This window comes from Epinephelus lanceolatus, chromosome 15, assembly GCF_041903045.1.
Source record: "Epinephelus lanceolatus isolate andai-2023 chromosome 15, ASM4190304v1, whole genome shotgun sequence".
NCBI classification, from domain to species: domain Eukaryota; kingdom Metazoa; phylum Chordata; class Actinopteri; order Perciformes; family Serranidae; genus Epinephelus; species Epinephelus lanceolatus.
In genome coordinates this window covers 4,230,243-4,240,011 of record NC_135748.1, presented here as the reverse complement: position 1 = coordinate 4,240,011, position 9,769 = coordinate 4,230,243, and the positions used below count along the sequence as shown (strand labels likewise).

Genomic DNA, 9,769 nt, shown 5'->3' with positions numbered 1-9,769 from the left:
ATCAGGAACGAGCACCGATCAAATTCACCAATCCTTGCCGGGCTATGGCACACACCTATTTGCATACACAAAACACAGAGAACACGCACAGAGAACACATGCAGCAAAACACACACAAACAAAATAAGTCGTACAGGTGTGTCAACAACGGTTGTTGACACATGACCACAGGCATGTTGCAGAACAATTTGGGGTTGACACCCTCAAACTGGTGCGGGAATATGAAAGGATGGCTCGGAAAATTGCAGATTACAGAAACCATTTATGGTTTAATCTGAGATGCAGACAAAACAGGCTAATACCAACAAGCCTATGCCTATGTTCCACTATGAAGGACTATAAAGTGGACAAGATCATGGAAAAGGCACAAAACCAGCTATTAAACGAGAGAGTGAGACAAACCCATTTCACCATTGAAGGGCTGAAGGAGAAAGCTGACCACTTACTCCAAAAACTAACATCTCTCTTACCTGAGGTCGTCCTTGGAAAGATCATTGACTTCACAAAGAAAGCACAATTATCTCAACACACCAAGAGCAAAGAAAGGCAAAAAAGAAAATCCCATAACCTACAAATACGCAGCAACACAAACAAGACAGAAATTCTTACATGGAGGCAAAAGACTGACAATCCTACACAAGATGAAATGCAGGACAGATGGATTAAGAACTTGTCAGACAGGGAATTTACCCACCCAGAGAGAGGGGTCTTAACCAAAGGACTAAGCTTAGGTTGAAAGTGTCAGCAGCTTTGTCCAATGCTATGCCCCCACCCTCCAATCTCACTACTGAGGAAAGGAAAGTGGTGACATCCCTGAGCAAGGATCCAAACATTACCATCCTTCCAGCAGATAAAGGGAGATGTACGGTAGTTCTTAATACATCTGACTACCACAATAAGATCGCTACATTACTCAGTGACACTAACACCAACGAACCGCTGAAACGAGACCCAACCAGTGGCTACAAGAAAAAGACAATAGAAATCCTACAAAAACTACAGAAAGAGGGCACCATTGATCATCTACAATATCACCGCCTGTACCCCCAAGATGCCATCCCGTGCATATATGGGCTCCCCAAGATTCACAAAGAAGGGGCCCCCCTCAGACCCATTGTCAGCAGCATTAACTCGGTCACATATAACATCGCCAAACATTTAGCCAACATCCTGGCTCCCTTGGTGGGCAATATGCCCCATCATATCCAGAACTCCATAGACTTTGTGAACAAAGTAAGAGGTTTAAAAATGGATCCAGATGATACCATGGTATCCTATGATGTGACCTCCCTGTTCACTTGCATTCCAACCATGGAGGCTTTGGAAACAGTCAGGCAACGGTTGATACATGACAACAACCTCCACGACAGAACCAAGCTCAGTCCAGACCAACTACTGGACCTCTGCCTGAGCACTACTTATTTCAAATACAATGGTAATTTTTACAGACAGAAACATGGCTGTGCCATGGGCTCACCAGTATCGCCCATTGTGTAACCTGTACATGGAGGATGTAGAATACAGAGCCTTGAACTCCTTTAAGGGAACAACTCCGAGCCACTGGTTCAGATATGTGGATGACACATGGGTTAAAATCAAAACTCAAGAGGTGCAAGCTTTCACTGAACACATCGATTCAGTGGACAGAAACATCAAGTTCACAAGGGAAGATGTTAAGGAGAATAGTTTGCCCTTCTTGGATTGTGACGTGCACATTACAGAGGACAAAGGCCTCCACATTGGGGTATACAGGAAACCCACTCACACAGACCAATACTTACCGTTCGATTCTCACCACCCACTGGAACACAAACTAGGTGTTATCAGGACCCTACAACACAGAGCTGATAACTTACCTACCAGCACTCAGGCCCAAGGGAAAGAGCATGAACACCTGAGGGAGGCTCTAAAAACTTGTGGTTACCCCAGTTGGACCTTTGTGAAAACAGCAGCCCGTAACAGAAAGAACAAGGTGGGTGATGAAGAAAAGAGCAAACGCAATAACATTGTCATCCCCTATGTATCTGGGGTATCTGAAAAACTCAGGAGGATATTCAGCAAACACCGCATCCCTGTGTATTTCAAACCCAGCAACACCCTCAGACAAAGACTGGTACATCCAAAAGACCGCACACCACACACTCAGAAGAGCAATTTGGTGTACGCGGTCCAATGCAGTGAGGAATGCCCAGACTTGTACATTGGTGAAACAAAACAACCACTAAACAAACGCATGGCCCAACATAGAAGGGCTAACTCGTCAGGGCAAGATTCAGTTGTCTTTCTACACCTCAAGGAGAAAGTACACTCCTTTGAAGACAGCAATGTGCACACCTTGGACAGGGAAGACAGATGGTTTGAAAGAGGTGTAAAAGAAGCCATCTATGTGAAATTGGAAAAACCATCTCTCAATAGAGGAGGAGGTCTGCGACACCACCTATCCCCCACCTATAATGCTGTCCTTTCATCCTTGCCCAGGAGATGTAACAGCTTAACCTCTAATGACTGCAACGACCACCGGTGCAGCAGGAATTTCAACGACCGTTGTTGACACACCATTGGAGCACTAACGAACCAGTGACATCATTGGTCTTGTGAAGACCTCCCCAGAGGTTAAATACCTGGGTGTTTCCACACCAGTTTGTCAGACTAGTTCCAGCCTAGTCTGACAAGCATGAACTGATGAAGCCTTTTGGATAAGAGGTGAAACGTCTTCTAAGACAAAACGAAGTCCAGTTGCGTTCGATTCAATTGCCTTGAGATAATAGGCAATAGGCCCTAATAGGCCTTTCAGAAGAACATCACTGGCTTGAAATGTCATGCACACACACACACACACACACACACACACACACACACAAGTGTTCCTGAAACAAACATAAGTAGGCTATATGGATATGGATATGGCTCGGCACTGAGGATTCAGCCACAGCTGGGTATAATTTTGCACCCACTTATGGAAGCTTGAAGTAGTGATATAAAAACTACAATTTTTTAAAAAGTATCAAAGGTAAGTTGCCATTTTTAATGAGTGATATAAACAACATGTTTTTTGAGGAACAGCCGGAATATGAAATGATAACAACTTTTCATTACAAAGATATCGCAAGAAAACAACAACACCGAGTCATTTTGACCCACTCATGCATCTAAGGGTTAATGTGGTAAAGTGTTGTAGCATTGTAACTACTCCCATTGGATTCCTTGACCCTGAAAATGTAGGTTTAGCAGTTAAAATCATCGTTCCAACTTATTTAGAAGCCGAGATATTACAAAACGTACATTTTACGGCGTCCATTTTGTAAATTCCAATATGGCCGCCATATAGACATCTGGGCAAATGCAAACATTGATTTTCTGAATCCTTATACAATAACCTTTCCAAAAATGTATAGTTTTGCAAATCCCCCAAAAAATCCCACAAAATTATATAGTGAACCTGACTATATGGGGCATTCTACCGAATGTGTGCAAAGTCAGGCTGGAAATATTTTGAAATTTTGTATGTTTTATTTCCAAAACTTTGTCCCTATATATATTGTACCATGTGTAAAGGTCACATATCTAGTAAAATGACTGTAAATTTTTATATTGTATTTTCAGACTGTTTTGGAATGTTTTTCCTCTCCCAAAATTTGTCACTACCGAAACATATAGTATTATATTATACAAAAAAATATATATCAACCTGTTATGCTTGTTTCTTCCCTTGTCTAAAGATTTAAATTTTTACAAATTTTGATTGAAGGTTTTCACAATTAAATCTATAAAAATAATATTTTAACAAATTTCGAAGTTCAAATTATAGAATTCTTCAAAATCTAAATGCAATCTTTCTTTGTAAAATGCATAACGCTGATCAGATTGATTTCAGAGTTAATAACTGATGAAACAGAACATAAATGTAACCAATTAGCATCATAATACTTTAGTTGATAACTCAATATACTTTATTTTTTACAAAACACCCAGTGTTTCGGTAGTGACTGCACTGTTTCGGTAGTGACTGTCCTGTTTCGGTAGTGACCATTATTCTGTTTTTAAGGTTGCATCATATTTCCTCAAATGTATGCCTTATGGTGGGAATATTATAAAGACAAAGACAAATGTTTTGTGGTCAATAAAACAATTTAATTTTTGAGAGAGCAGAGCAGAGTAGAGTAGAGCGGAGCAGAATAGAGCAGAGCATAGTAGAGAAGAGTGGAGAGGAGTATAGTGGAGCAGAGTATAGTAGAATAGAGCAGAGTAGAGCAAAGTAGAGAAGAGCAAAGTAGAGAGGGGTAGAGTAGAGAAGAGCAAAGTAGAGAGGGGTAGAGCTGAGTATAGTAGAGCAGAATATAGTAGAGCAGAGTAGAACAGAGAAGAGTAGAGTATAGAGTAGAACAGACAAGAGTAGAGCAGAGTAGAGCAGAGTATAGAGTAGAGCACAGCACAGTAGAGTAGAGCAGAGCATAGTACAGTAGAGTAGAGCAGAGAATAGTAGAGTAGAGCAGAGCAGAATAGAGGAGAGCAGAGCATAGTAGAGTAGAGCAGAGTAGAGTATAGTAGAGCAGAGTATAGTAGAGTAGAGCAAAGCAGAGCAGAATAGAGTAGAGCAGAGTAGAGTAGAGCAGAGTAGAGCAGATTATAGAGTAGAGCAGAGTATAGTAGAGTAGAGCAGAGCAGAATAGAGTAGAGCAGAGCATAGTAGAGTAGAGTAGAGAAGAGTATAGGGGTGTGGCAGAGCAGTGCAAAGTAGAGCAGAGTAGAACACAGCAGAGTAGAGCAGAGTAGAGCAAAGTAGTGCAGAGTAGAAAAGAGTATAGAGTATAGCAGAGCAGAGTATAGTAGAGTAGAGCAAAGTAGAGCAGAATATAGTAGAGTTGACCAGAGTAGAGCAGAGCAGAGCAGAATAGAGTAGAGCAGAGTATAGTAGAGTAGAGCAGAGCATAGTAGAGTAGAGTAGAGTAGAGAAGAGTATAGTAGAGCAGAGTATAGGGGTGTGGCAGAGCAGTGCAAAGTAGAGCAGAGTAGAACACAGCAGAGTAGAGCAGAGTAGAGCAAAGTAGTACAGAGTAGAACAGAGTATAGAGTATAGCAGAGCAGAGTATAGTAGAGTAGACCAGAGTAGAGCAGAGCAGAACAGAGTAGAGCAGAGTAAAGTAGGGTAGAGCAGAGTAGTGCAAAGTGGAGCAGAGTAGAACAGAGCAGAATAGACTAGAGCAGAGTAGAACAAAGTAGAGCAGAGTAGAACAGAGCAGAATAGAGTAGAGCAGAGTAGCGTATAGTAGAGCAGAGGATAGTAGAGTAGAGCAGAACAGAGCAGAATAGAGCAGAATAGAGTAAAGCAGAGTAGAGCAGAGCAGAGCAGAGCAGAGAAGAGCAAGACTTTGGACCACAAAATTATGGGGTTTAACTACTGACCATTCCATTTTGTCACTACCAAAATGATCATGTCACTACCGAAACTTTACCATAGGTTTTGGTAGTGACTGTTTCGGTAGTGACATTCCTAGCTATTTTTCAGGATAACTAAAAAATGCTAGCAGTCACATGGCTAACAAGCACATGTTTGAAGAGTTGTTCACACAGATAAACAAACAAACAAACAAATATTTTGCATAAACCCCCCAAATTTTTACATAATTGAAGAGAACGTGTGTTCGGTAGTGACGGTTTTAAAAGTTACACACTGATTTTCAGACTTTGGAAGACATTTATTTAAAAAATGATGGGAGTCAGCGACTTAGCGACGGGACGGGGGTGCAGTACTACCCCCCATCTCAGAAATTCAGGGGTGTGGCTAAAATCCACACTCAACCAGTGCAAGGAACACTATTTTTTTTAGCCTAGTTTCTTAATTTAAAAATTAATCCCACAATACATCTAAATCTTTCAACTTGTGTTTAAACGTAATCACAAAGATGTTTTAAATTACACTTTTGAAAAAAATATGAAAAATGTTTTAAGTGTTATTTACATGAATTGAATTTTAGAGGTCAGGGTTGGGGACAGCTACTTCCCAATAGAAAGTACCCTATAAATGGTGATTTTGTATATATTTAGCTTATCACTTTTTCATTTAATGTCCTGGGTTTAAATAGGTCATAACATAATCTTTGTAAATATCCGTGTCTAAATACTCAATTATATCATTTTTGTTGTTTTTTTGTTAAGGGACAGCACTTTGCACAAAATTGGTAGAATGCCCCATATATAAAGACATTTCCAGCACAAACCGGTGCATGAAACTTCACCAGAATACAGGAAATGAAGTGTTTGATGCTCAAAATTTCCAACCCTAGGACCCCAAACCCCCCATCTTTTAAAATGTGTCTCCACCAAAGTTAAAATGAAACCTATGCCCTTGCTATACAACATGATGTATACACAGTATGTCCTTGACAAATGAGAGTCAATTCATTGTTGAGGGACTGTATGTTGGTATGGTCCCCAAATGAGTTTGAGCACCTTTGACCTTTTTTAAAGTGCTATATTTAGGTGCACATGGGAGAAGTTTTCCTTGTAGACTTTCTCCAAGAAAGCCCTGTCTAGCAGAAATCTCTTTCTCATTTTAACCCAATCCACGACTTTTCCCCCAACCTTAACCAAGAGATTCCTTTCTGGTAGAAAGCCCTCAAGGAAAATTCCTCCCCACTGCCATTCAGGTAAAATCGTCCCCAAGATCTACACTGTTCATGGAACTTGGTGTGCATATTCAGGCACTTCATGAGTGAAGTTTTTACACAAAGAATATCAGTATCTAATGTGCAGATTGGCGTTAAAATTACTAAGCACATTCATGCTCCCCAGAGGATGTGCCCATTTACATAGCAAGGCAATGTTGGTTGGTCAAGCTTCAGTTCACTACGTATCGAAAACCAGTGGATGGACTGTCTGAAATTTAGTTCAGACATTCACGTTCCCCTCAGGATGAAAAGTAATGATTTGATGATCTTCTGACTTTCATTAAGTGTCATCATCAGGTTAAATTTTAATTTAGTTTAGTTTATGACCAAACACCTTCAAATGTAAATGTTTTTGCCAATTCAGTATTATGAGAAATGCGACTAGCAAGTATCTCACTATCACTATAGATATGCAATAGAATGTGCAATAGATGTCGTACAGAACAACAACTAAAGGAAGCAGCACGACTAATTTATTTCACAATATCAAACAGAGGCAACCAGCCAAGCAGGAGGAGTTCACGGCGCTATGAACTTCAAAAGACAGCGACAACTCCACAACACCCACTAAAAAGCAGGCGACATTAGCAGAATCATTTTCCCATAGTTCCCTATATGATAAGAAAGGGCCCTGTCGGGAGAACATTACAGATGTAGTCACGGTGAACACTGAGAAAGAATTGGTGCCCATATATACAGTCAAAAGCCTGGGTTTATCCACATGTTGAATACAGTCGACCCCAAGCCCAAAGTATTATGCTGAAGTTGCCCTGCCCTGCACTGTACCTCAACCAACATAACATATATATCCATCCATCCATCCATCCATTTGTGTTTCATTTTCAGGGATACAACATACATATTTTTTTCAAAAGGCATCTTTTATTTATCTTAAAAAAAGTGAAGTTGTAAAGTTGAAAGTTATATTTGTACTTTATTAATCCCAATAGGAAAATTCATGTTTGTAATTAATTTCATTTTTCAATTTCACTTTCACCTGTGCCTGTACCCGTGAACTTATATAGATATATATATATATATACATATATATATATATATATGTATATAAGTTCACAGGTATGTATGTGTATATATTTATACACATACATACCTGTGGTACCCAACCCCTTGCTCTATGGGTTAAACCTCTAGTACATAAGATGAACAACTGTACCAATACCTGTTTTTTCACTCTGAATGAATATTATAATGAAACTATGGGAAAAAAACTCTGAGAGAGACAGAGGAACTTATAGACCTGATGATGATAAGATTAACTTATGGTATTGTTAAATTATCCAGGAGGAATTCAAAGTATGGAAAAATACTCCTGAAACCACTTTGCAGGTCTGTAGCAAATGTTTCACAATGTTGGTTGTTCCATCCAACACTATTGTGGTTATATTTGACTGTTGCCCTAGGGACTGTTGATTGGGCTTTAGGGTTTTAGTTCTCATTGTATTTCATTGGTTTAAGCTCCCACTGAATAACTAATAAACAAAGCCTTGTAACCAAGGCCAAGTAAACACACAACTATTGTCTTTACTGCAAAATATTAAGGTAAAATTAGTAACATTAGCTGACAAATGAAAGATCTAGGTTAAATTAGTGTGTTAAGATTTGGGAGTAGTAACTGTAAAGCTGAAAACTTATAGAGAAAAATGCAGAGTTTGGGTTAAGAGAACTGATGAGGTCCTCACTTGTAGTGAGGACACTTGTGTTCAACGACAAAAGTGTGTGTGTGTGCACAGCGGGAGGGGGATCAGAGGAGAAACAGAAAGCACCCAGAGAACGCTGCGAGGGGCGGATTGGCCCCCACCGGGCCCGGGCCTCAGGACGGATGGATGGAGGGATTGTGTTGACAAGGGGGAAAGACAAAGTGGGGGAGGAGGAGGAGAGGCAGCCACACATTCAGCAGGGAGGCTGAGAGCATCGGCCAGAAACTCATCAAAGCAGTGGAAACACCTCCAACAGCCCTGCAACAGCAGGACCCATGTGTACGTGTGTGTGAGGTGGATGCTCATATTTTAGGGAGCCAGTGGTGTGTGTTTGTGCATGTGTGTGTGTGTGTGTGTGTGTGAGCTTGGAGAAGTGGAGGATGCTTTTGGGTGATGAATGGGAGTGTTGTAGGAGGCTTCGTTCAACCATTGTTCATTAGTAAAGTACACAACTGTCCTGCCTAACTGCTCAGCCATAATGTCAGACTGCGATGAGTGATTACAACCAGTGTTGACCTATTCCTTCCATCAGAGCTGAGCAAAACTTCACCTTATCATTCCCCACAGGGAAAACATACTGTGTGCATGCACTACAGCCTAGTCTGTCTTTCTTCTAAGATATAGAAACACTTTCTTAATTGCAAAATGTGAATTATTACACCTTCAGTTTGATCCTCAAGTCATTTTGCTGACTTGTGGGTACACAGGATGTCATGTGATGTAAAAATGACAAAGGAGTATGATGTTAAGATTTGCTGCTACAAGCAGTTTGTCTGTCCATCCAGCAATTTCTGTCCAGATAGGTATTATACCTGGTATGAATATTCATTGTTCTCAGATGGTGATTCCAAATGGTTTTGTTTACCATCAGGCCAAATGTTTCCCTTCATCATGAAACGGCATCTTAAAAGATAATGGCCCAGTGGTCACTAAATTTGTTTGTTATGGTCACAAAAGGATAAAGCTTTTTGGCTAGCCATCACTTTTCTTCTAGCACGACCATCAGGTCTTGTACAAATGGAATATTCTACTTTATGGATTGCCATGAAATCTTCCAAATCAATTTCCTCTGGTGCCACCATCAGGAGAAACCTTACATTTTAGCTTCACAAGTTCTAAAAATAGGAAAATTGTCATCATGTTGTTCCCTCTATCCGACACTTTAATATTCTGTGAGGAGGAAGCCTCTGGGGTTAGTGTCTAAATGTCTGCGATCCAACTATTTCAGGCCAATGGATTATTCATTTCGTCTTGACATACTGCGGGGGTGTAATGGACATTATCACTGTTAAATGTAAATCTAAGCATGCTATATATACACTGTATGTCTGTCATATCCACCTACCTCATGTATATAAAGCAACCATATTCATTCCAACACCC

General features: G+C 40.3%; 1 pseudogene; it reads left to right on the top strand.

Moving 5' to 3' along the window:
• Positions 1-328: 328 nt before the first annotated feature.
• Positions 329-2,551, top strand: LOC117266595 (uncharacterized; annotated as a pseudogene).
• Positions 2,552-9,769: the final 7,218 nt, after the last annotated feature.